General features: G+C 45.1%; 1 long non-coding RNA gene across 2 annotated transcripts in view; it reads right to left on the reverse strand.

The window, feature by feature from the left end:
* The window catches only part of LOC114018506, a 241,240-nt gene that overhangs the window by 91,324 nt on the left and 124,999 nt on the right, over window positions 1–24,917 (reverse strand). For both annotated transcript variants that reach the window (XR_006288351.1, XR_003563816.3), the window contains one exon: window positions 13,750–13,897. This is a non-coding gene — a long non-coding RNA (uncharacterized LOC114018506). The remainder of the gene's footprint in view (window positions 1–13,749; window positions 13,898–24,917) is intronic.

Here is a 24,917-nt window from a genome sequence, read left to right on the forward strand (position 1 = left end):
ACTCTATCTAGTCAGAAGTGGATATGAAACTGAACAATAGCGCTGCATGAGAGAAGTCCTGAACATGCTCCCCAGGTCCCCCCACACACACACACCACCTCTTGGGCAAGAGCCAGGGATTATCCCAAGCAAATCATCCGAATTTACGGTAAATTTCCGCCGGCCCCTTCGATCAAGACTTGTCTGAAAAGCACAAGAATGAAAGCACCATCCTGTCAGAGACAGCCTGATTCTGCTTGGTTTAACACAAACAACCCTCTCTATTTTAAAGTAACAATATCACCCTTCAGAGACAAGATCAAAATCATGTTGATTCACAACTATCATCCACACCACCTGCAGATAAAGCCAGTATCACAATAACCCCTTTGAGACTCCAGTTAGAAACTGCATGACATTAAAAATGAGTGCCCTGGATATTCTGAAGAGCTGGGCACACACTGCTCAGTGAAACCAGAATCCAAAAGATATTATTGACTAGCTCTCCCAGCATATATGTACAATAGCTGCATAAGCATGGAAAGACACAAAAATGCAGAGGATTCTCTGATCATTGTAACTTTTAGAAAATATGAACGAATGAAAATTAACAAATGACAGCACCTTACAGTTAGATGGTGCCTTTCTGCTAGAAGAACCAGCTGCAAGGTATGTTACAGATTATCCCCAATGAAACGCAGCCATCTCTAGGGTGGAATAGGATGACAGCTGTTTAAAATGACTTGCCATAGAAGTTTGTAAGGAATAACTTATCTAACAGAAATTGAAAGGAAATTGTACAGAGGGAAGAAAGTAACTGAACTGAAACTTGGCTAGGACATTACCGAGACTTGTGCAAGAATTGGCATAAGACCTTTAAAGGATCAGGACCTCAGAGGGCAACTGCAACTCCAATGGCACAATATCCCCTCACACGAGCTGAGAAGCTTATCTCAAGACGGCCTATAAGAGAGAGAGAAACCCACTGAAACACTGAACACCCATTCATAAAGACAGTGCACGATACTGCCTGAAGTGCCTACCATCCAAGAAGCAACCATGCTCAGCCTGAATGCGGAGACCGCAGCCTGAATGGCTTAGTAAACAGACAGGGACGTAGCACTGTCCCATTAACTAAAAGAAGAAAGCATATTTCTATATGTAATTGTAACCCACGCACCTCCTGGGTGTGGTGTTCTGTCCCAATGGCACTGAGACCACTTAGAGAAAGAGATTAATGAGGTTGCTCTAATGCCTTAGGACATGGCTACACGCGAAACTTCAAAGCGCCAGTTCAATCAACTTTACAGCCAAGTCTTGAAACAAGTTTTCTGCCTCAGACCTTTTCGGTCACTGGGCTGATTTTGATTCCTTCTGTGGCTCACCCCGGCTCAGCCCCATTTCCGGTGAGGAGATGATGCTGTCCAACGGCCAGCTCTTTAGCTGTCACCTTTTAGCAGTCCAGTGAGACAAACAGAGGCAGCTCTCTTGTGATTTGATAACTGGACAGCTGTTGTTCTGGGCATACCTTCAGGACAAGAGAGTTCTTTACTTGAAACCCCCGTGCGGATTTTTCCAATGTGCAGTTCAGACCCGACAGGATACCTGCTAGGGACACCCTGTTTTTACTGACAGTGGGTGTTTTTTTAACAAAGCTCTTCATTTTCCTCAGGGGCTCTGGCCAGCCATTGAGATGGCAAGTCCCCATCAATGACTGTATCCTAACGAACAGGGCCAGCTTTGACTCTGCTCTTCAGACAGTCTGGCTGTGTTCCTTGGGCAGGTTTTAGACTTGGTCCAGCTCACTTCTCTAGATAAGCGAGGGGATTAGCTTAGAGTGCTGGGTCACTGTTTACACTGGCGCTTTACCGCGCTGTAACTTGCTGCGCTCAGGGCGTTTTTTTTTTCACTCCCCTGAGCAAGAAAGTTACAGCGCTGTAAAGTGCCAGTGTAGCCACAGCCTTAGCTAACAGCCAGTTGGCTTTTAGCTCATGCACTAAGCTCCAGAGGTCCCAGGTTCGATCCCGACGATGACAACCAGGGTCTGTTGGCTCTTTACATAATTAGGTAACCAAACAAATCTCTGTACAGTAAAATATGAGGGACTTACGTTACACAGGACTTTCTTCCTTTTGTTGCACAAAAAGTATACCCTAGACTCTGCATAGCCACAAAGAGTTTAGGCTAGCTCCAGTAAGTTTAAAAGGCTCCCACCTAGACACACAGAGGAAAATCACTGCCTTTTCAGAACTACAGTATTTTGGAGTTCAACCAAAGTAATTATTGATACAGTGGCCCTTTCTGGGAGCAGAAGTTTTTAAGGGGCCCTCACAAAAATCAGAACTGCTTTCTAATCTTATTTGTTTTATTAATTGGTGGTAATAGTCAAGACAAGAGATTAAATCTAACCAATTCCTTGTCACTTTTACCAGAGGCAATTGGTAAGCAAAACAACAGGGGGAAACACCACATTTGCATAATAAGCTTGTTTTGCTTTCAGAAAACTGATTATCGTTTTAACCCCAAACCAGATGCAAAATGTTCACAATTGAAAAGAATGATTTTGGTTTTGTTTGACTGGCTGCTAGCATCCAATCCTAACGTAAATATTCACTTCTAATTGCTCTGAAGACTCTAATCTTATTTCAAATGACAAGTTAAACCAACTTTGCCTCTCCTGGAATTGACACCTCCTCATCTATTATTGGGAGTGGACTACATCCACCCTGAGTGCCCTGTCAGCCAGCACTGGTTCTCCACTTGTGAGGTAACTCCCTTCCCTTCATGTGTCAGTATATTTATGTCTGCATCTGTAATTTTCACTCCATGCATCTGAAGAAGTGGGGTTTTTACCCACGAAAGTTTATGCTCAAATAAATCTGTTAGTCTTTAAAGTGCCACCGGACTCCTTGAAGTTAAAACTAGTCTCTGGTACTACAAATGCCCCCGAATTCCCCTTTCGTTTCTCATTTTTCAAACACATTTTCTTATTTTAAACATTTTTCTATTCCCTGTTTCTGAGAGAAAGACCCACAAAAGACCAAGGGAAGTTCACTGACTAAATATCCCACGGGACATCTGAAACGAAGAATACAGAAGACATTGTAAAAATGCACCAAGTAAAAAAATGGAAAGAGAGGGGAGGGAGAAAAAAAAACAACAACAAAAAACCTCATTTCTCCCTTCTAGTCCCTTTCATTTCCCAGGTCTGCCAATGGCCTTCTGAGTGACCTTGGGCAAGTCACTTCCAGCTCGATGCCTCGGTTTCCCCATCTGTAAAATGGGGATAATCACAATGACCTCCTTTGCAAAGTACTTTGAGATCTACTCATGAAAACTGCTATATAACACCTAAGTAGTAAATTACAGTAATTGCATAAGCAGCTAGGTACACTGCAAGGGTGTCTTCCGCTGAAGCATCAAGTACTGCTCACTCTTGAAGGCACGTACAATGCAATTAAGTTCTACTGTAGAGTCCTGCAACCCTTATTTACATCACAGCCTCCACTGAAGACTGTGGGAGTACTCACATGAGTGAGGGGAAGGGTTGCAGGACCATAATGTCACGAAAGATGCTCTGCAGAATATCTCAACCTCTTGCACTGGATTACATAAAACAAAAGTGAAGTGCAGGGTTGATTCAAAGCCCATTGAGTCAATAGAAATACTCCAATTGATTTCAGTGGGTACTGAATCAGGCCCAAAATCATCAGTTCAGGGAAATTAACACCCACAGCAAGGGAACAGAGGCAGCTAAGCAGAGATAAATCAAGGCAGAGAGACAGCCAAGCAACTTTGTTCAGATCTATAGCCACAAGAAGGGGTCACAGTCAAGGTTTAGGCAAAGATTTACAGATAGTGGAGGCAAACGGGAGGTCCACATCAGGGAGAGCAGCACAGCAGATGACGCAGCATTACCAAAAGTTCCTCTTGACCAAAAGGAAGCACTTCTGTCCGCGTGATATTTAGCTGAAGAAAAGAAGACACGGGTTTATTTGGCAAGGATGGACAGAGAAAGTGGGTACAGGGATAAGATGCTGGAAGATGCATACAGTTGAGTATCACAAGCATAAAAATGGAAGCTAACGCTGAAGGTATTGATTCTATACACTACTACAGAGTTGTGTGTGGTGCTATAGAAAAAGAAAGAGAGGGGTCATTATTTGTATGGGAGTAGTACCCAAAAAGTTCTGGGTGCTTCTCCAACACAAAGGAAGCTTCTGCCACTGCCACTGGGCTGGGAGACGGGAACGGAGTAAAAGTCCTTGTCCCCAGGACCTTCTGACTTGGCCAATACTGACCAAGGGAAGACAAAGGATTCAGGGATAGGGTATGAGAAGATGAGAGGTGTGCAAGATCAGGAGACTGGTTTCTTGTTTTAGGCAGATCATGTTAGTGCCTCTTCTTAAATTAAGATATTAATTTATATTAATGTTATATTAATATCTGGGGATGGTTGAGGATAGCAATGGAAGGCTGGCCAACTACAGCGAGTTCTGGAAGATAGCGCTAGAGAAGATGGACAAGAATTAAAATATGTGGAATTCTCTAGAAGAGTCTTGTTGCAGAGTGGGACTGAGATCATGTCTACACTTAAAACACTACAGCAGCATAGCTGCAGCCATGTTGCTGTAGCCCATCAGGGTAGACACTTACTACAGCGATGGGAGGAGTTCTCCCATCATTGTAGTAAATGCACTTCCACAAGAGGCAGCAGCTAGGCTGACAGAAGAATTCTTCCGTCAACCTATCGCTGTCTACACAGGAACTCGGGTTGGTTTAATTAGGCCTCTCCCTCAGGAGGTGTGGGTTGATCTATTTTGCTAGTAGACCAGCCCCTGAGAAAGAGTGCCAGGTAAGTACTGAAGGAGCAGACCACGGCAGGTTGAACTACATTGACCAATGCTCTGAACTGGTATGGAAATTCTTAAGTACACAACACAGTAAAATCCTGATTTTTAAGACATTGTATGCAAAATTACACAAAACTGGTTCGTTATCATTGTGCAAGGGAATAAACACAAAATCTGAGACGGAAAGGGAAGAGAAAATACTAGACCACCACAATAATTCCCACTTCCTATGTGAACCTGCTTTCAAATGAGGAATGAGAAAAACAGCACCTATTACAGTTAGTTTACAGTCCAGAACAGTAGGAAATGGTGAGTGCAAAGGAATTACAGACGCTACAATTCTGTGGCTTTTTGCTGTTTTCGTATAATATGTGTGTGTGTGTGTGTGTGCGCGCGCGCGCGCATATTTCTAATACCTTTTGTTCCAAAGAAAGACTGTTCCCAACATAACCCATGCACTGCCACATTGCTAGCCCAGCCTTGCAGAAAAATGCATTCAGCAGCAAAAATGCTAACTCCACCTCCCATTTGCTCTTTACAATTCAACAAGATGCAAACTTCAAAGGCTGGCAGAGAACACTTGGATGCTAATGTTATTACGCAATGGCAATCTAACACATACACACTCTGCTGGAGCCAAAGTGCTTCCCTGGCCCATTCCACCCATATCTTGTGCTTCCATCATGTATTTCCCCCTCTTTTGCCCCATTCTCCAAAGAATGGGTCTGTCTAGTTTGTGACACTGGGCTTTAAACCTCCCCATTTATTTCTTTCCCACTCGCATCCTGGTAGCGATTGCACCGAGGCTGGCACCTCACCGCTAGATTGGGGGAAGGGTACACAATAGAACTGGTTGGGAAATTGCCAAGCATTTCTAAGTTTGAGCTACCATTAAAAAAAAAAAAAAAAAAAAAAAAGATTTTCTTCATCTGTTTCCAGTTTTCAGCCAGCTTTACCACAGTCATGGCAGCCCTGTGCTACACTCACAACAAAGGGCATGGGGGTGCTATAGAATCAATATGGTCTGCAACTTACCAGGCTCCATGGATACCGTTGAAGGGTTCGGTCTGTTCTATGCATAGGCAATGGTACGAGCACTAGCCTAGGACCTGGCTGCCCAAAGTTCAAGTCCCTGTTCCTCCACTGACTCCGTGTGATCCTGGGCAAGTCACTCAGCCTCTCTATGCCTCAGTTTCCCAACTGTAAAACAGGGATAATAGCACTTCCCTACCTCCTATGGGTGCTGGGAGGATAACTACATTAATGACTGTGAGGAGCCCAGATACTCTGGGGATGGGGGCCATATAAATATTTAAGATAGACAGAGAACCTCGGGCCTTCCACCTGGCTAAAGATTGAACTGGAATTATTGGATACATGGGTATGTAGAATTGTGGTAATAAATAAATAAATAAATAAAATAATACACACTTTGCACTTCTACTGCATCTTCCTTCAATAGATCTCAGAGCACTTTGCAAACAGTAGAGGACTCAGACTTGCACACCCTCCATGAGGTAGGGAGCTGCCAGTGTTTCAACTTTATAGATAAGAAAACTGAATCCCAGAGAGGTGAAGCCCTAGGGTTCTCAGAAAGCACATGTAACAGATGAGACTAGAACCCAATACGTGGATCCTCAGCTGGTGTAAACTGTCCTGATTCCACTGACCTTAGTGGAGGTTACACAAACACACCAGCTGAGGATCCGCTCCCCAGATCTCTAGTGTCCGTTCCGGTGCCTAATCCCAGACCCCTACCTCAAGATTTTGCTGGAACTGTAGTCCTAACCATGTACAGAGCAGAAAAACAGGTCATGTTTAAAAACCTATTAACCAACATGCTTTAAACCAAGACAATTTGAAAAAAGACTTTGCATCTAGTGTAGCCAGGACAAGTCACATATATGAAAAAATGTTTATCTGGTCGCAACCAAACTTCATTTGCAAATTCACCTTCAAAAGAGGCTGAAAAGTGGCCCACTCCATAATGGCTGTGATGCGAGGTTATACCATTGCAGAGATCCACTGCCTTCTCCCTACCTGCAGTATATTTTTGAAAGCCTTCGCCCAAGAAGTTTGTTTTGAGGAGGGATCTGAATTAAGAGAACTGAGGATGTTTGGCACTTAGTAAGGGGGAGAATGACCAGACACGCCAGCGATGAGCATGGAAAATATACCTAAATAAAACAGATCCAAGTATACAGGTGACAGATCAAGGTAAGAGTGGGGAAAAGATACTAAGCCCCAAAGTCAACAGTGAGTGAGGGGGGTGTGTGCAGCAACACATCAATGCAGAGCCTCACTGACTTCTACCTGGGTCACTCAGGTTGGAAGTCTGGGCAAAATACAAAGCGAGCTGGCCTTGCTTTTCCAAATTGCTGCATTCCTGTCCTCTGGCTGGCTGCAGAGAAAGCTGTTAGCCTCTCCTACAGAGGGTGAGAAATGAAACAAGATCTGGTGAAATTTCACCTGGAACATCACAGCAACCACCGCAGTCACACACGGGGGCAAGAGCTGGGAGAACACTGCTAACGTCCATCATGGCCCTAACAATGAAGGGAGAAGCCAACACTCCATTTAAAGCTCCAGTTTTGACCCAATGACCTCCTCGGTGCCCTGACTGAATGCAAACACACAGTCTCCCCACTTTATACCCGGAGCAAAAATAATACAGGTAATACTTTGGACTTAAATGGCACCTCATAAGGAAGGTTTCAGAGTATGGGGGGGGGGGGGGGGGGAAGGGTGAGAAAACCTGGATTTGTGCTGGAAATGGCTCTACTTGAGGATCACTTTAGATAAGCTGTTGCCAGCGGGGGAGTGAGGTGGGAGGAAGTTTTGTTTCATGGTCTCTGTGTGTATATAATGTCTTCTGCAGTTTCCACGATATGCTATGCATCCGATGAAGTGAGCTGTAGCTCACGAAAGCTCATGCTCAAATAAACTGGTTAGTCTCTAAGGTGCCACAAGTACTCCTTTTCTTTTTACCTCATAAGGAAGGATCTCAAAGAACTTTTAACGAAGCTGGGAAGCGTTATGACACCTATCTTCTCTTTACAAAGCAGGAGACACACGCAGCTATTTTCAGGGTATGTCTTAACTGCAGAGTTAAGCCCAGGCACTTGCTCAGGTGTTGTCCCAACCAAGTCACCGTTCACATACAAAAACCTCTGAATTTAGTGGTACTTCCAACTTGAGCTAGCTGGCCCATCCTGCGCTACTGCATTGCACCTGGGCTGGTAACTCACCCACTTTGCAGTGAGGATGTGGCTAAACCAGGGGTGGGCAAACTTTTTGGCCTGAGGGCTGCATCGGGTTTCCAAAATTGTATGGAGTGCCGGTTAGGGGAGGCTGTACCTCCCCAAACAGCCAGGCATGGCACGGCCCGCGCCCCCTATCCAACCCCACCCCCACCCCCGCTTCTCGCCCTCTGACAGCCCCCCCGGGACTGCTGCCCCATCCAACCCCACCCCCCCGTTCCCTGAAAGCCCCCCGGGACCCCTGCCCCACCCATGCACACCCCCACTCTGTCCCCTGGACTGCCCCCAGACCCCCCACGCTATCCAACCACCCCTTCTCCCTGACCACCCCCGGACCTCCCACCGCCCCATCCAACCCCTCTCCTTCCTGACTGCCCCCCCGAACCCCTGCCCCATGCAACCACCCCTTCTCCCTGTCCCCTGCCACCCCATCCAACTCCTCCTCTCATTCCTGACCGCCCCCCCCCCCCGGGACCCCTACCCCATCCACCCCTCCTACTCCCTGTCCCCTGACCGCCCCCAGAACCCCTGCCCCTGACTGCCCCCCGCTACCCCTCCTCTCCTTCCTGACTGCCCCCCCGGGACCCCTGCCCCATCCAACCCTCCTGTTCCCCGACCCCTATCCACACCTCCAGTCCCTAACCACCCTCCGAACTCCCCTGCCCTCTATCCAACCCCCCCTGCTCCCTGCCCCCTTACCGCGCTGCCTGGAGCACCAGTAGCTGGTGGTGTGGAGGCAGCTGCACCGTCTGGCTGGAGCCAGCCACGCACCGCGCAGCACAGAGCACCGGGTCAGGCCGGGCTCTGCAGCTGCGCTGCCCCGCCCCAGGAGCTCACAGCCCCCCCCCCCCCCCCGGTCCGGTCCAGAGCATTGCGCAGGGAGCTGAGGCTGCGAGGAAGGGGGACAGCGCGGGGGGGGGGGGGGGCAGCGCTGGGGGCAAGCCTCCCGGGCCAGGAGCTCAGGGGCCAGACAGGAGGGTCCAGCGGGCTGGATCTGGCCAACAGGAGGTAGTTTGCCCACCTCTGGGCTAAACCATTTAAGTGCGGACAGTCCTGCAGTGCTTTTCCATAACTGCCCGTGTGCCCAGCAGGACAGACATTCACTGGGAAAGAATCAGAGCGGCTCAGCTTACTACAGTACAGAGAACCAAGGGATGTGCCCTTACAAGTCCTACCACAGGGGTGCAATCAGTGAAGAGAATAACCCAGGCAGGGCTTTGCAGCGTGTCTGCTCATACCCAAACTAGGCTAGCCCAGGTGACTCAGACCCTGGTGTCAATCACCCAAGTTAACTCTGCAGCAAGCAGTGGCTTGCTCAATGTCAAACAGCAAGGGTGAAAAGAAAAGGCGTACTTGTGGCACCTTAGAGACTAACAAATTTAAAGCTTATGCTCAAATAAATTTGTTAGTCTCTAAGGTGCCACAAGTACTCCTTTTCTTTTCGCGGATACAGACTAACACGGTTACTACTCTGAAACCTATCATTAAGCAAGGGTGAAAAAGATCCAGATCTCCTGCCCCAAGTCCTGTGCTCTAGCCAATATACAGCCCTGGACCCCATAAACAGAAGTTGTGTTGGAGGTCTGGAGATGGGTTTAGCAATCTTCCATCTTTTGCAAATACGATATTTTAATAAAAATCTTCTACAGAAGGAAATATAAACCCTGGAGGCAAACTTGCTGATCTTCTCGAAGTGTAGTTTTAACCCAACTTCTTAAAAATGCAAAACATTCCAAAGCTAAAGCTAATGGCACACCTTGAAACCAGTGTAAAGTGAGAAAAAGGACAGCTTTGTAGCACTAACAGAAACAAGACCACCTCTCTGAAAATGAACAATGGGCTGTTTTTAATGAGGGTTCCTCATCAGCATGCAGAACACAGGCACACCCGGCCATCTCTAAATAGTTAAGCGGGACACTTCTGGATTTCACACAGGTCTGTGCTATTAATACCTTCAAAAGTTGACACTATACTTTATTAACACAAGACAGTAAATTGACAAAGACTTGACTGTGGAGCAACATTTAACTTCATTCTAAACATGGGTAATTTATGCAACAACCTGGCTATTGAATGTGTGTGGACGGAGGTCTGTCCATGCAGACCTGATTGCAGGGACAGGGCTTTGCATTGTAACTGGGCTCAACAGAAGCTATGCCCCTGATCCCGAAGTAGTTTTCTTTGTAGAATTTTTGGCTAGTGTACTCCTGGATTTTACATGCAATCTGTTTGTTCCAACCTAAAATTCTTGGTAAAACTTTAATATATCTTTGCAGAAGTCTTGACAGGTTCCACTTACCACAGGAGAATAAATCCACATTGAGTCTGGAAATATATTCAACATCAACACCATATCTATTGAACATTTTGGAAAGCACAACTGTAATCACCAAGATCTTGGTCACCATCAGGGATCAAACCCAGGACCTAAGCTAAGAACATGAGCCTCTACACAGCCTGAGCTAAAGTCCTAAATCCCCTGACTAGTGGTTGTAGTAGACTACTGTCCTCTGTGGATAAACTTTATAGAGGGAGGGAATACACACACACTCAGCAGTACAAAATACCAGCTTGTTTATGTTATGATGAGTGTGCCGAAATTGAGGGGGGAATTCCTTTTAAAAAAATAAACCAGATAAATATGACGCTGACCAAAGGGGAGCTCTGGGAAGGAGGATGCAGAGCCTGAGGCAAACTAATCGTTCAGAAAGTGTTGAAATCCCAGGTCCATCATGCAGAAAGTGTTGAGATAACATGGTAACATGAACCTGGTAATTTGAGCCCTTTGTAGATAATTGACAAGATAAATCCTGCCCCAGCTATCCTGTTAACACCATTGTGTGCTTTTCAGCTGCGACATGTTACCAAGGCAGCACCATGCCATAAGCTAATAGTGGCTTGGAGCAGTCATCAAAAGGCAGGCATGCGACATGTCTGCCCCTTCACTGACATCCATCCAACATACCCCAGCCTGGGGCCACACCCAGACGTTTTGGACAGGTAGCTTGCATTCTGTTCTCCAGAAAGACAGGCCTGAGCTAGGGTTGGCAGATCCCAGATTAGAACTTTCCCAGAGTATGGCAGTTTGGATGCAATCCTCTGGTTCATACACTATGGAGACAGACCTAAGCTGCAGAGTTCAGAGCAGGAATTGCATCCAAACTTCCACATAGTTCAGATTTAAAGGGATTTTCATATCCAGGGTTTAGCCGTGGCCTGCCCAGCTCATTTGGGCTCCAGAACCAAAATTTCCTCCAAGCATAAGGGTGTTGTGGTCCTGGACCCTCCCTAGCCTTCACAAACAAGTAAAAACCGAACCGTACCCACTTTGCTCCTCATCCCAGATGTCTGAAATGCCCAGCTACTAATGCCAAGATATCATAATCCTGCTTCTGGAGTTTGCTCATGCTGAGAGGGGCCTATCTGTGGAAAGCGCACAGGGCTGGGCTAACAACTGTGGGGAAGCATTTCCCTCTCTCTCAATAGTGAGAAGCAAATGGGAGCAGGATTATTTCAGACAGATGACAAAATAGCGGTCTCTGTTTAGTAATCAAAATCTCCCAGGAGCTATGATCAGAGTTCAAGGAAGGGGAAGCACATGGGTGGCAGGTACCATAGGCTGTGCATCCCCCGACAGCCAGGCTGTGCCTCCCCCCATGCTCCCCCCCAATCCCTCCCCCACCCCCCGCTTCCCGCTCTGTGATGTGACTCCAGTACCCCTGTGTGGTGGCCCCGGCTCAGGCTGGGGCCATGGCGTCTGCCCTCCCAGTACTAAGGGGCTGGGGGGGGGGCGCCCTAGCCTGGGGTGTGGGGGCCAGTGGTGCAGTGGGGGGCCTCTAGTCTGGGTGTGGAAGGGGCGGGGATGGGGGATAGCCTCCCCCAGCCAGCGGTTCATGTACCGCCCATGGGGAAGCACATCTCCCCTTCCCTGCTAAGGGCAGAGAGAGCATGTGCCCCTCCCTCTGCTGAGCAACTGGGTGAACTCAGCTCCCCCCACATCCCTCCTCCTTGGCTGATAAAGGGAGAGCTCATCAGGCAGGGGGATCTGACCTGGGGTTAGCAAAAGGAGCGGGAGACTGACTGGGCAGCTTCTGGGCTCCCAGCTTTGCAATCAGTAGGTAGCGCAGCAGCATCTGATGGGAGAAGATCCCCTGCTGGGAATTCTATAACCACCTCATCTAAAGGAACAGCTGTCCCCCACCCTTTGCTTCCAGACAGATAAATAAACGCATAAAACATTAAAATGTTGCATAAAATTCCTCTTTTGAAATGTCTTTAGATCTTCTAAAGTGCAGGAAATTGCATCAGGCATTTCAACATCTGGGGGCAAAAATCCCCAGAGCTTCTATTTTTGCTCATAGGTTCTGCACCCTGATCAAGTCTAAATGGCATTGTTTATATACACCGCACACCCAGACATATTGCTTGCACCGAGCCTACGGGTTAGGGACGCAAGTTTCTTTTGGACACCATTCTCCTCCTGTTTGTCTAAATGCTCAGACACTACAGTGATAGCAGTGTTATAGAAACCATAAAGGGTCCCCAGGCCCTTCCCCTTCCTGTATCCTATCATCACTAACACAGAATCTTGTAACAACAGCCACCAAACTGCCAAAAACTGCCACTCCTATTTCGATCTACTTTACCCACTGATTGGGGAAAAGTTACACAATGATTTTCAGTGCAGAAATTCACATTACCAGAAATGTGGGACATTTTGCCAGCCAGCATTCAGTTTGCTACATGTTTCTGGATGGCTAATTCAATGGGAACAGCCAACATTACTAATAAAAGTTGTTCTCAATTCGAGGGGCCTCGAACGTATTCCAAGGGGAAAAAAAGTTGTTCTTTTCGAGCAGTTCCACTGAAACGGTGTCCACTGTTTGCAGAGAAATTTGAAAACCGACTTTGGTTTAAAATGATCATAGTCTGGTGATGAAGATCCTCTAGATTCTAAAATACCTGTGTTCTTTTTACATGCCACCATCCACCTAACCAAAAAGTTTACAGAAACTCCACCAAAAACTGTTAATCCATTATAGCGTGACTCATGATAATACAGTCTGTAAATCCCTCGTCTCACTGTAGCAGCACCTAATGAAACCCTAGCACCAGAACCGTGGACACCTCTTGCTCGCATCATGAGGCAATTACGCAGAAAAAGAAGCCAACCAAAAGGAAACCATACTGGAGAACCATAAAACTACAAAATTCAAAGTGTGGCCACTGGAAAGCGTGAGAAGCAAGAACCAACTTCAAAGGGGATTTAGCAAGCCAGGGACTTGTCGACACTCAAAAACTGTACCACTTTAACTATATCAATTTAACTAAAGCAGTATAACCTCCCCTCTTCACACACAGACCCCCTCACCCCAGCTAGTGTAGGTGCAATTACACGAGTATAGTTTATTCCTGTATGGGGTGGGGAATAAACTATGCGGTATATGGCATCTGGGCTGTACCAATATAACTAAAAAAAATAAAATCACACCCTAACCAACATAAAAGGGAAGTTGCAAAATGTCCCTTTCAGAATTCTTTATCTGAGCATTCCTCAAATTAGCAGTGGACAATGACAAACATCCTGCCATAAGAAAAATCAGGGATTAAGAACATTTTCACCTTTGCTGAATTCTTTCAGGAGCAAAATCTCTTACCTGATGGAAAGCTGATCCAAGGTCAGTGTACCTGGCTGACTGGGAAACAGCCCAGGAAAGAATCCAACACAGTAGCTCAGCAACTTTCATTTTCTTTTTTCTCTCTTTGGCTGAAATCTTTTGCAGAAAGACCCTGAAATGCATGAACCTGGAGACAGAAACAAAATTATGGAGAGAGCGCACAAAGCAAAAAATGACATTTTAGTGAAGCTGATCTTCTTTATTTGTAGGATTTTCTTAGGCTAGAGCTACAACCAAAAACTTTTGCTGGGAAAGCAATGTTGGTGAGGGGTGTGAGTTTTTGCAAAAGTCCTAATGTACATGTGGTTATACTGACATAAAAGTGTTTTTAACCATGTAACTTATTTAGTGCAGGAAACCAGTACAGACTACGCCAGAAAAAGCACTTTTTGCCAGTACAAGCTGTCTCTACACTACAGGGTTTGCTTGTATAAATACACTGGAAACCCTTTCAAATGTAGACATGGCCCAAGTGACTGTTAAACTCACAAGACTGATTCTCTTCTCACTCACACCATTTTTACAGGGGTGCAACTCCTCTGATTTCAGTGGAGTATGCCCGAATTACAATGGTGTGAGTGAGAAAAGTTTTAACTAGGGCTGTCAAGCGATTAAAACAATTAATCGCGATTAATCGCACGATTAAAAAATTAATCACGATTAATCATGCTGCTAAACAAGAACAGAATACTATTTATATAAATATTTTTGGATATTTTCCACATTTTAAAATATATTGATTTCAATTACAACACAGAATACAAAGTGTACAGTACTTGCTTTATATTTATTTTTTATTACAAATATTTGCACTTTAAAAAAAATAAAAGAAATAGTATTTTTCAATTCACTTATACAAGTATTGAGTGCAATATCTATCATGAAAGTTCAACTTACAAATGTAGAATTATGTACAAAAAAACCTCTGCATTCAAAAATAAAACAAAATGTAAAATTTTAGATCCAGCAAGTCTACTTCTTGTTTAGACAATCGCTCAGACAGACAAACAAGTTTGTTTACATTTCCAGGAGATAATACTGCTCGCTTCTTGTTTACAATTTCACCTGAAAGTGAGAACAGATGTTCGCATGGCACTGTTGTAGCCGGCGTTGCAAAATATTTACGTGACAAACATGCTAGAGATTCAAATGTCCCTTCAAGCTTCAACCACCAATCCAGAGGACCTGTGTTCATACTGATGTTGGGTTCTGCTCAATAACGATCCAAAGCAGTGGAGACCAACATATGTTCATTTTCATCATCATGAGTCAGATGCCATCATCAGAAGATTGATTTTCTTTTTTGGTGGTTCAGGATCTGCAGTTTCCGCAAAAGAGTGCTGCTCTTTTAAAACTTCTGAAAGCATGCGCCAACTCCCGTCCCTCTGAGATTTTGGAAGGCACTTCAGATTCTTAAATCTTGGGTCAAGTGCTGTACCTATCTTTAGAAATCCCACATTGGTACCTTTTTTACGTTTTGTCAAACCTGCAGTGAAAGAGTTCTTAAAACGAACAACATGCTGGGTCATCATCCGAGACTGCTATAACATGAAATATATGGCAGAATGCAGGTGTAAAACAGAGCAGGAGACATAAAATTGTCCCCCAAGGAGTTCAGTCACAAATTTAATTAACACATTTTTTTAAACGAGTGTCATCAGCATGGAAACATGTCCTCTGGAATGGTGGCTGAAGCATGAAGAGGCATATGAATGTTTAGCATATCTGGAACGTAAATACCTTGCAATGCCGGCTACAGAAGTGCCATGCAAACGACTGTTCTCACTTTCAGGGGATATTGTAAGTAAGAAGCGGGCAGCATTACCTCCCGTAACGGTAAACAAACTTGTTTCTCTTAGTGATTGGCTGAACAAGAAGTAGGACTTAGTGGACTTGTAGGCGCTAAAGTTTTACATTGTTTTGTTTTTGAGTGCAGTTATGTAACAAAAAAAATCTACATTTGTAAGTTGTGCTTTCACGATAAGGAGATTTCACTACGGTACTTGTATGAGGTGAACTGAAAAATATTATTACTTTTGTTTGTCATTTTTACAGTGCAAATATTTGTAATAAAGACAACAAAGTAAGCATTGTACGCTTTGTATTCTTGTTGTAATTGAAATCAATATACTTTAAAATGTAGAAAAACACCCAAAAATATTTAATACATTTCAATTGGTATTCTATTGTTTAACAATGTGATTCAAACTGCAATTAATCACAATTAACTTTTTAAATCACGATTTTTTTTTAATCACGTGAGTTAAGTGTGATTAATCAACAGCCCTAGTTTTAACGTTTTAATCCACCAAGCGGTGTATGAGAGTAAATAGTAGGTCTGCCTTTCCATGGGAGTAGTGTAATGTGTGTACATCAAAATCAATAATACGATACACGTAGAGGGTCTGAGCACCCACAGCACCAATTAAAATCACTGGGCACTGCATGTGCTCAGCACCGATTTAAACCAGGCCTTTGTCTTCTTCTGAATGTCGAGCCAGTGCTGGATGAGGCTGGAATCCAGTTTAGCCTCTGGTACTAGGCTTTCATGCTGCTAGGATCTTGAGTGATATTGCTTTAAAAAAAGAAAGGGGCAATTCTCCAGTATTGGCCTTGGAAATGGTTATTCATAATTAGAGTCACGTGAACTGGGTACGGGGGGAAAATAACCTTCAGAATGAAAAATAAATTGCAATTTTCACAGCAAGACTCAACACAGTTACCCAGAGAAGAAAAGCAGCCTTAGCAACAGAAGAAAGATGTCTGGCTGCTGGGATTTGTTGCTTTTCCTGAACTACTGAGGAATTTCAGAGGAGGGGAAAGGTTAACAAAATTGAGTTTAATCAGAAGGGCCATTGATGCAAGTGCAAAACTTCCAATCCCAGTCATTCAACCCATTGCACCACAGCAATCAGAATCAGCCAAAGCCAACTGGAGGGTGGGGGGAGTTTTACATACTCCATACCTAGAGAAGTCCCCAGTACCCTCCTTATGACCCAGGAGGGTGGCTGAATTAAAGCCATCTTCAAGTATTTGATTTTGGCTTGAGAACAAAGGCACATCTCAGGTTTTTAAACCACAACTTTCAAAGTTGTCTCTGAGGTGGGGTAATCACCAGGTTGACAGCTGACTCCAGAGCAAATCCTTGTACAGAACAGCACATTTACCCTGAACTTGGACTGGCTTGGCAACATCCCTGGGCCCCGTAGTGTGGGAAAGCCAGCTTTGGGAATGACCACTGGTCGTCTGCTCCACAGACCAGCTACTGGATCTCAGGTGCATGTTAGATGTGACACCCTGGGACTTATACATGTAACCATCACCTTCATCCTAACTTTCTCAATGATTCATACAATGACAATGACTTCGGCCTCAGAGTCTGTACATCTTCTCCGTGGGTTTGAGGAAGAGTGCTCTGACTAAGGCAGTGGTTCTCAACCTATTTACCATTGTAGGCCACATGTGCAGCCCACAGTCGAGACTACCTGTGCGGCCCTGAGGATGTCACACGGGCTGCAGCTGTGTGCTGACTGCACCCCAGGTTGAGAACCACTGGACTAAGGGCTTGTACACACCAGCGCTTATTTCGGTATAACTTAAGTCGCTCAGGGATGTGGAAAAGCCACACACACACACACCCCGAGCGATGAGAGTTACACCGCCCGACACGCTGGTGTGGACAGCGCTTTGTCGGTGGGAGAAGCTCTCCTACCAACACAGCTGCCGACACTCGGGGAGGTGGCGTAATTATGCCAATGGGAGAACTCTACAGCAGCATGGCTACGTTGGTACAGCCATGCTGAGGTAGCAACTGTAGTGTAGACGAGCCCTCAGGCTCTCAGAAAAACAGACAGAGGAGGGTTTACAGAGGATGAGCTCTATGCTCCCTCTGGATTAAGAAGGATCCCCATCATGACAGCACACAGCTGTCACCATTACACAACAGCCTTCTTCAGCTAAGGATGTCCAAAAACTATTCAAGCTGACTAAGGGCTTGTCTACTTGAGGATATTGACCATGGTAGTTATAGCACTATAGCTCTCCATGTGGACACACTTATTGTAAATGGCCTAAATTAAACTGGAAAATGGTTCTCTTATTCTGGAACAAGAGTGTCCACATGGGGTGTTATACTGGTATAGATACAGCAGCATAACTGTACATATATGTATAATTATTCTGGTAAATTTCCCTGTGTACACAAGCCCAGAGTTTCACAATATCCCTAAGTGCTGGGTCTCAAACCAATTTTACAGAAGGGCTAACAGACACAGATAGCGTTCACCTTGACCTGCTAACATAGACAACAACTGTCTTGTCTACACTAGTAGGATTTTATCATGTGTTGGTTGCAAGTGTTTAGCTAAGCACATAGTTTAAAAAAAAAAACTAAAAAAAACTAAAAAAAAAAGTCATTATGAAGATGAAGCTAGAAAGGTTAATTGACTTGCTCAAGTTCCTGGCTCCCACCCCTGTTCCTAAACCACACTCTCTCTCAGACAGAGACAAATCAACCCCCTTCACCTTTCCAGAATCCATTCTTGACTTTTTTTGTGTAACATATTTGTAGGTACTCAGTACAGGAATGCAGGACTCTAGTTTCTTCCTTGTCTGCCTATAACTTAGCAATGTTGGCCTGCTAGAATGCGGGGGGGGGGGGGAGGGGGAGCGGCTTTAGCGTGATTGAAGGACAGAAGTACCTTGTACAAGCAGTAGTGGGCCACATTCTCACCTACACTGAAGCCCCTTTACATCACTCAGACTTTCACTTTGCTCTATATATTACTTTGTTTTTAAAAAAAAAAAACGTTGGTGAATGCTCTTTTACCTTCCATTTCTCCCTCACCAATAAGCCTGCCTACTGACACACTGCCAGACTCCATCCTTACCTTGACCCATTGCCTGGTGAAACTTCTATTGGCCCATTCAGAACCCCACGTTTGGACCACTGTGAAATTCCTCTCACTTACAGTCTCCTTAAAAAAACCTCCCACTTCCATAAACATCGGGGGGGGGAGAGGTCCCCAGAATGCTGTGACAGACTCAGACTCTCACCCCACCCCATCCTACCTCCCACCAGCAACATGAGCTCCGGGAAGAAAGTAACTGTTGGGAAAAGTCACCAAGAGTCCAGCCCATAAGAGCAACGACAAGCTGCTCCAGCAGTGACCATTGGACACTGATAGGGTCATTCGTGCCCAATGGCTTTTTTCGTGATATACCCTGGACATTCTTTCTCCTGTGCGGATTGGCTACTTGCACCAACTCCCTCCCACCCCGACTCATACTAACTTCACTTCAGCCTCACTCCGTGCTCTCCCCATCCCCCACAAGCCCTCTGACCACTCCCTTCTTTTTTGTCTTTCCATTTATCCCAATTCCCTCTCAACTAAACCCCACCCCAAAAAAGTCAAGAAACCAACAAAAATATCAGAATCAATGTGACGTTTCTGAACTCTCCCATTGTTCACACTGTTTGTGTCTTATGTCCCTTCCCCACTCCACCGCAACCCTATCTCTGTTCTGTCTATCTAGATCAGTGGCGGGTAACCTGCAGCCCGCCAGGGTAATCCGCTGGCAGGCCGTGAGACAGTGTTTATACTGACCCTCTGCAGGCACAGCCGCCTGCAGCTCCCGTTGGCTGGGAACGGTAAACTGCAGACACTGGGAGCTGTGGGCGGCTGTGGCTGCGGACAGTCAGTGTAAACACTGTCTTGCGGCCCGCCAGCAGATTACCCTGACAGGCCACAGGCTGCCCACCACCGATCTAGACTGTAAGCTCCTTGGGGCAGGGACTCCCACTGTACAGTGCCTAGCACAACGGGTTGGCTGTGTTTGGGGTCCTTAGGGATTACCATAATACAAATGAATAATAATGAGATCTGTAATTTTCCTTCGAGACAACAACGCAACAGGGTCCCTACTAGTATCCACCCCCACCTCCAATTCAAAGTTTCCCTCTTGGGCTTCCACTGAGTTGTTTCCATCCTCCCTTTTCCTAAACCTCACATCCACATACTCTCCCCCACCCCCACCATCCTTCTCTCCTAACCTTCACTTAGTCCCATCCGATTCCACAGCCAGAAGTCACCCCACATCCATCCGAATCTCTCTCCCTGAGCCACCAATGCAGTCCCTCTGTTATCTTTCCTGACTGAAAGAGGTGGACGTAAACCCTCTACACTTCACCATGGTCTCGTGCTGCACAAACAGGTGCCCTACAAAGGAGCTTTTACCTACGTCTGAAGCATCAAGAGTCATCCTTACAATCAAAGTGTCAGCGAGATCCAAAGTGACAGCATGAACAAGAAGTGGTGGTGTTTTATATAGATAAAAATAAGGGGATGGGTGGGGTGGGGGGGGCAGGGGAGGATAAAAAATAAATTAAAGAAGATTACCAAATCTAATTATGAAATCATGGAAAGTTATTTCCAGTTGTAACTATATTTCAAAATGTGGATATGCTTGGCCTGAAGCCACACATACCACTTGGACAGTGATCTAGTCAGATCCGTAAGCTAAGGTCAGGCCTCATCTGTACTTTCATGAGAGTTCTTCAAGGAAAACACAGGGGCTAGAGATATTAGGGTTCAGTAGGGAGTATTCCTCCCCTTGCATCACTACTGTAGCACTGTCCTAGCATGGTGTCAAGGAGCATTGTTCTGCTGGAGGAACTATTTTTAAGATAAGATGTAAGCTATGGCCCGGATATCAAAATCCTTAAAGAGCCCCTGACCCATTTAGCAAGAGATAAGGATGTAGCCCCAGTGTCTTGGTCAAATTCTTACAGGGACAATTCCTTTTTGCCTACATGAAAACACTGTTGGCATGGAATGGTGTCGTTCCCCAGAGAAAACATATGCACATACTGTATATACAAAAGCTGTAAAGCACTCCAGGAGCCTTCTGGGAAAACACTACTAAAATACTAGACAATATTTATTATTTCTATATGGCCAACAGTATATTAGTCACTTTACAGACAGGATCACTGCACCCAAAAGCTTATAATTTACATCGACAACATGGTGGAAATGAAGGGAGGGCATGGAAGAAGGTCTGTTGAATGGTGAAGATTAGTGTACTCTTTATTAGAGCTAAAACTTTTTAAAATTATTATTAATTATTATTATTCAAGATTTTGGATAACAATTATCTGTTCTAACATATGTTTTCTGAAGAGAACAGATAATCCTGAAACGTAAACAGAGCTCCAAGAGCAATCTTCTCATCTTGGATTACAGCACAAAGTTTTCATAACTTTCCCATCCCTTTTGCTCTCGTTTTACTGGATTATTTAGTAACCGTCACAATGCATGAATTACACACACAATGTAACTCAACACCACTATCCCCGAGAGGAGCTTAACTGGTAGCTCCAAGCCAGGTGCTGACCTTGGTTATTTTAGCTCCTTGATTCCCCAAAAAAGAAACCACAACGAAAACCTCAAGTGAAATTGGCCTAACCTCTCCTGGAGATTTCGATTTCAATCCTACGTGGGTGCCATTTGAAACTCCATGAAAGGAACATCTTAAATAAAAAGATTTGCAGTGGAGCATGGCAGTACAACTGGGTTCAAAGCCTGTATCACTGGCTCATCATGAATTCATTAACCCTTGGAAAACTAGCACTTCCCATAGTGCCAGCCAAAGCAAGGATCAGCAACACCCAAGAAACAGAAGAATGGCCATACTGGGTCCAGCCAGCCCTGTATCCTGTCTTCCAACAGTGGCCAGTGCCAGATGCATCGGGGGAAGGAACAGGGCAATTATTGAGTGATTCATCCCCTGCCGTCCAGTCCCAGCATCTACTATGTACTATGTACCTGCTACGTACTATGTACTGCACTATGTGGCCCCCATAACTCTACTGAGTGCCTCGCAGTCCAACATCTGTATCTTACCTCACAGGAGAGTTGTGAAGAAAGTGCTACTATCCTCATTGCACAGGTGGGGAAGTGAGGCTCAGAGACAGAGGCAAATTTTCCAAAGCATTTAAGTGATTTAGGGGCACAACTCCAATTAAAGTCACCCTACTGACAAAATTATGCCAGTACGACATTTTAGGAACAAACTGGCCCTAGGGTTCCTAAGTCACTTAGATGCTTCTGAAAATTTCACTCTAAGTGTCTACAGTCTCACAGGAAGTTTGCAGCAGAGCTGGGAAGTAAACCCATGGCTCTCAAGCCCTAGGCAGGTGCCCTAACCATGGAGATATCTCTGAGATATCCTCTCTGAGCACTAGCTGCTTATAAAGCTCACAGGATTGTGTGAAAACCTCTCTCAGCTTTGATCCAAGCGGACTCCCACTTAGCAAAATCTGGAGTTTGAATGTATGAAAAAAAAAACAAAAAACAACCACCTTATTTTGGAGGGGGAGGGAGCCACTTTCTATCTTTTTTATGTATAAAGAAACAACAAAGGGGAGAAACTCAATTTTTTAAAAATCCTTTTCATGTCACCATTAAAGATATTCCATGAGCTTCCAGTACAATTTGGATCCCTTCCCACCTACTGTTTGCTTGACAGAAACAAGATGCAATAAGATAGAGTAAGTGAAGTTTTAAGCTCTTTGGAGCCGGGACTATGGACAAGATTGTCAGGAGTGATTAGTGATTTTACATGCCTCCCTCTAGGGTGACCAACTTGACACACCATAAAGGTCCTGAATTCTAGAGATTGGGTGTTGCTCAGTGTTTTCTGAAAATCAGTCCCCCTTTAGGTGTCTTAAGTTGGATTCTCAAAGATCAAGGTATGCAACAAATCACTAGTCACTGTTGACAACCTTGGCCTATTTCTTCTCAACTATTTTTATGGCACTCCGCACAACGGACCCAGACTTTGATCAGGATCTTTGAGTACTATTACAACAGAACTATCAAAGAGCAACAAGACAATTTTTCCTAGCTCTCTCTCACCTCTGTGTGTGAAAGAGGATCTTTACAGGCTACCTGAGGCGGTGAGCAATTTCTATGACATGGAATCTGAGCAGAATCTATTTTGCCATAATCCCTGTAGTGTTGTACTCAGCCATTAGCCAGCTCTTTCAATGCTGAGGAAATCAATAGCAGGAATATACACAAAGGGCAAGATCTCTGGGGAAAAGACTTTGCCTTTAGTCTAACACACTTTCAGGCATTTGGGAATAACATGTAATAAATCTCAAACTTGAGCAATCATCTGATGTGCTATGTGTAACTGAACAGGTGGTTTTGGATATGACCTCCTTGGGGCAAAGGCCAACTGTAAAGCATCAGCCCCACTGTAGGTGCTCAGTGAATTAATCATCATCATCATAATTATCCAAAGGGTAAATTCAATGCCTTCCTGCAGTGGGGAAACACTCTATTAAATACTAACTATTGGTGTATTGTTAATAACAATCTAAAAACTGCAGCAACCTCAGCAGATCAACAGAAAAGACAAGACGGGAAGTCATCCTTACTTTATTTAGCTTCAGTTCAACAATTCCTTTGGGCCTGCTTGGAGCAATACACCACATGCTGAAAGAGTGGCAAATGACACTGACTGCCTTCCTTCATAGCTGAACCCCATCAGTGTCCGGCTAAGCAGTAAAACAAAAGAGCTGACAGGTCCTTGGGGTCTTTGGGAGAGAACTGACCATTAGAGGCTGAGAAGCAGACACACTTGAATAGAAGAGAAAATACTGGGCCACCTGACCCTGCTTCTGGTTAATGTACTTTCCCATCCATCTCTCTCTCTCTCTCTCTTTTCATCCTCTTATCCACAGAGACATTTTGTGCCTCAGTGGCTGTGATATTAGGGACCTATCTGCTAGCCTCTTCAAGTGGAATCCTCACATCTCCGGCTTAAAATGAGCACGTCACTTTCCTCAGTGGCACTAATCTGCTTGCGATACCATGGTCAGTTATCACACAAGGTTCTGATTCAGTCATATTATTCCCAACCCACTCCTATAGCAGATAGACTACACCCAATTTTACCATCTAACCCCTCTCTAACCTCACCTTCTTCATTTTAATTCAGCAAAAGGACAGACTTGGACCTCTATAGTAGGTCTACACTGCAGCTGGGAGGCATGCTCCTAGCTGCAGTGTAAACATACCCTGTGAGAAGGGTGTAAGAAGGTTCCGTGATGTTACCCTATCCAAGGTGTAACAGACCAGCCAGTATTTCTGAGGGTCTGGAGGATGATATCTCCATGTGACATACTGGAGATCCACTATCTCCCCTGCTTGTCCTCTCCCGGTTTCAACCTCCCCCATCCCCCAAACTCCTCCAAGCTGAGGCCACACTTTTTTCCATGCTCCCCCAACCACCACCGTGCTCCCCCGCACCCCAACTCTCCTGCACATACAAAATAGACCCTACAGCCCCATGATCTGCCCCAACCTGGCTCCTCTCAGATTCCCACCCAGACCTCCTTTGTCCCCACCCACAACCTTGAAGCTTACAATCACCCATCCCCTGCATCCTGCTTTTATTCATCATTTAACGTATTCTGTAGGGAAGCAAGGGCATGCAAGGATGGGGGGATAATGCTGAAGAGTTGTGAGAAGCATTGGGGCAATCCAGGCCTAGGCATGAGCAGGCTCTAGAGGGAGATATGGGGGAGAAATACAGCAGTGTGGATGTTCAGGAGGGCATGGGAGATATGAGGGCTCTGCAGGAGAACATATAGGAGATAACACATATCACCGCCAACAGTCATCCACGTAAATAATCTTCAATATTAACAGACATTTGATTTAAAAAGGTGAGAAATTCCCACAGAAGAAATCTTTGTTAACTTTGAGATAAGGTGCGTGGCCTGCTTGTCCCACCTGCATAAATCCTAAAAAACAAAGAGATAAATGGCTCAGTTATTGAAAACTCAGACATCACTTTCCCTTTTCAACCTCAGCCACTCCCCTCTTCCTTTACCCACAGCCCTCACATCTCCACCTTCTTCCTGTAAAACCAGATGAACATAATGAGCCTTAACTCTGACCATAAACAAAATCCACCAACACACCACCCACACACAGATTCCAATTCTCTACCTTCTACTTAAAGACGACTTCCAGCGAAAAGCACTGGTCGCCAAATTCACATAACAGAAAAATCTCTCTCACAGCCACAGCTCACAATCTGCCCACAAGCCTCATTCGCCCTGATTCAAAAAC

Source organism: Chelonia mydas, chromosome 2 (genome assembly GCF_015237465.2).
Source record: "Chelonia mydas isolate rCheMyd1 chromosome 2, rCheMyd1.pri.v2, whole genome shotgun sequence".
NCBI lineage: Eukaryota > Metazoa > Chordata > Testudines > Cheloniidae > Chelonia > Chelonia mydas.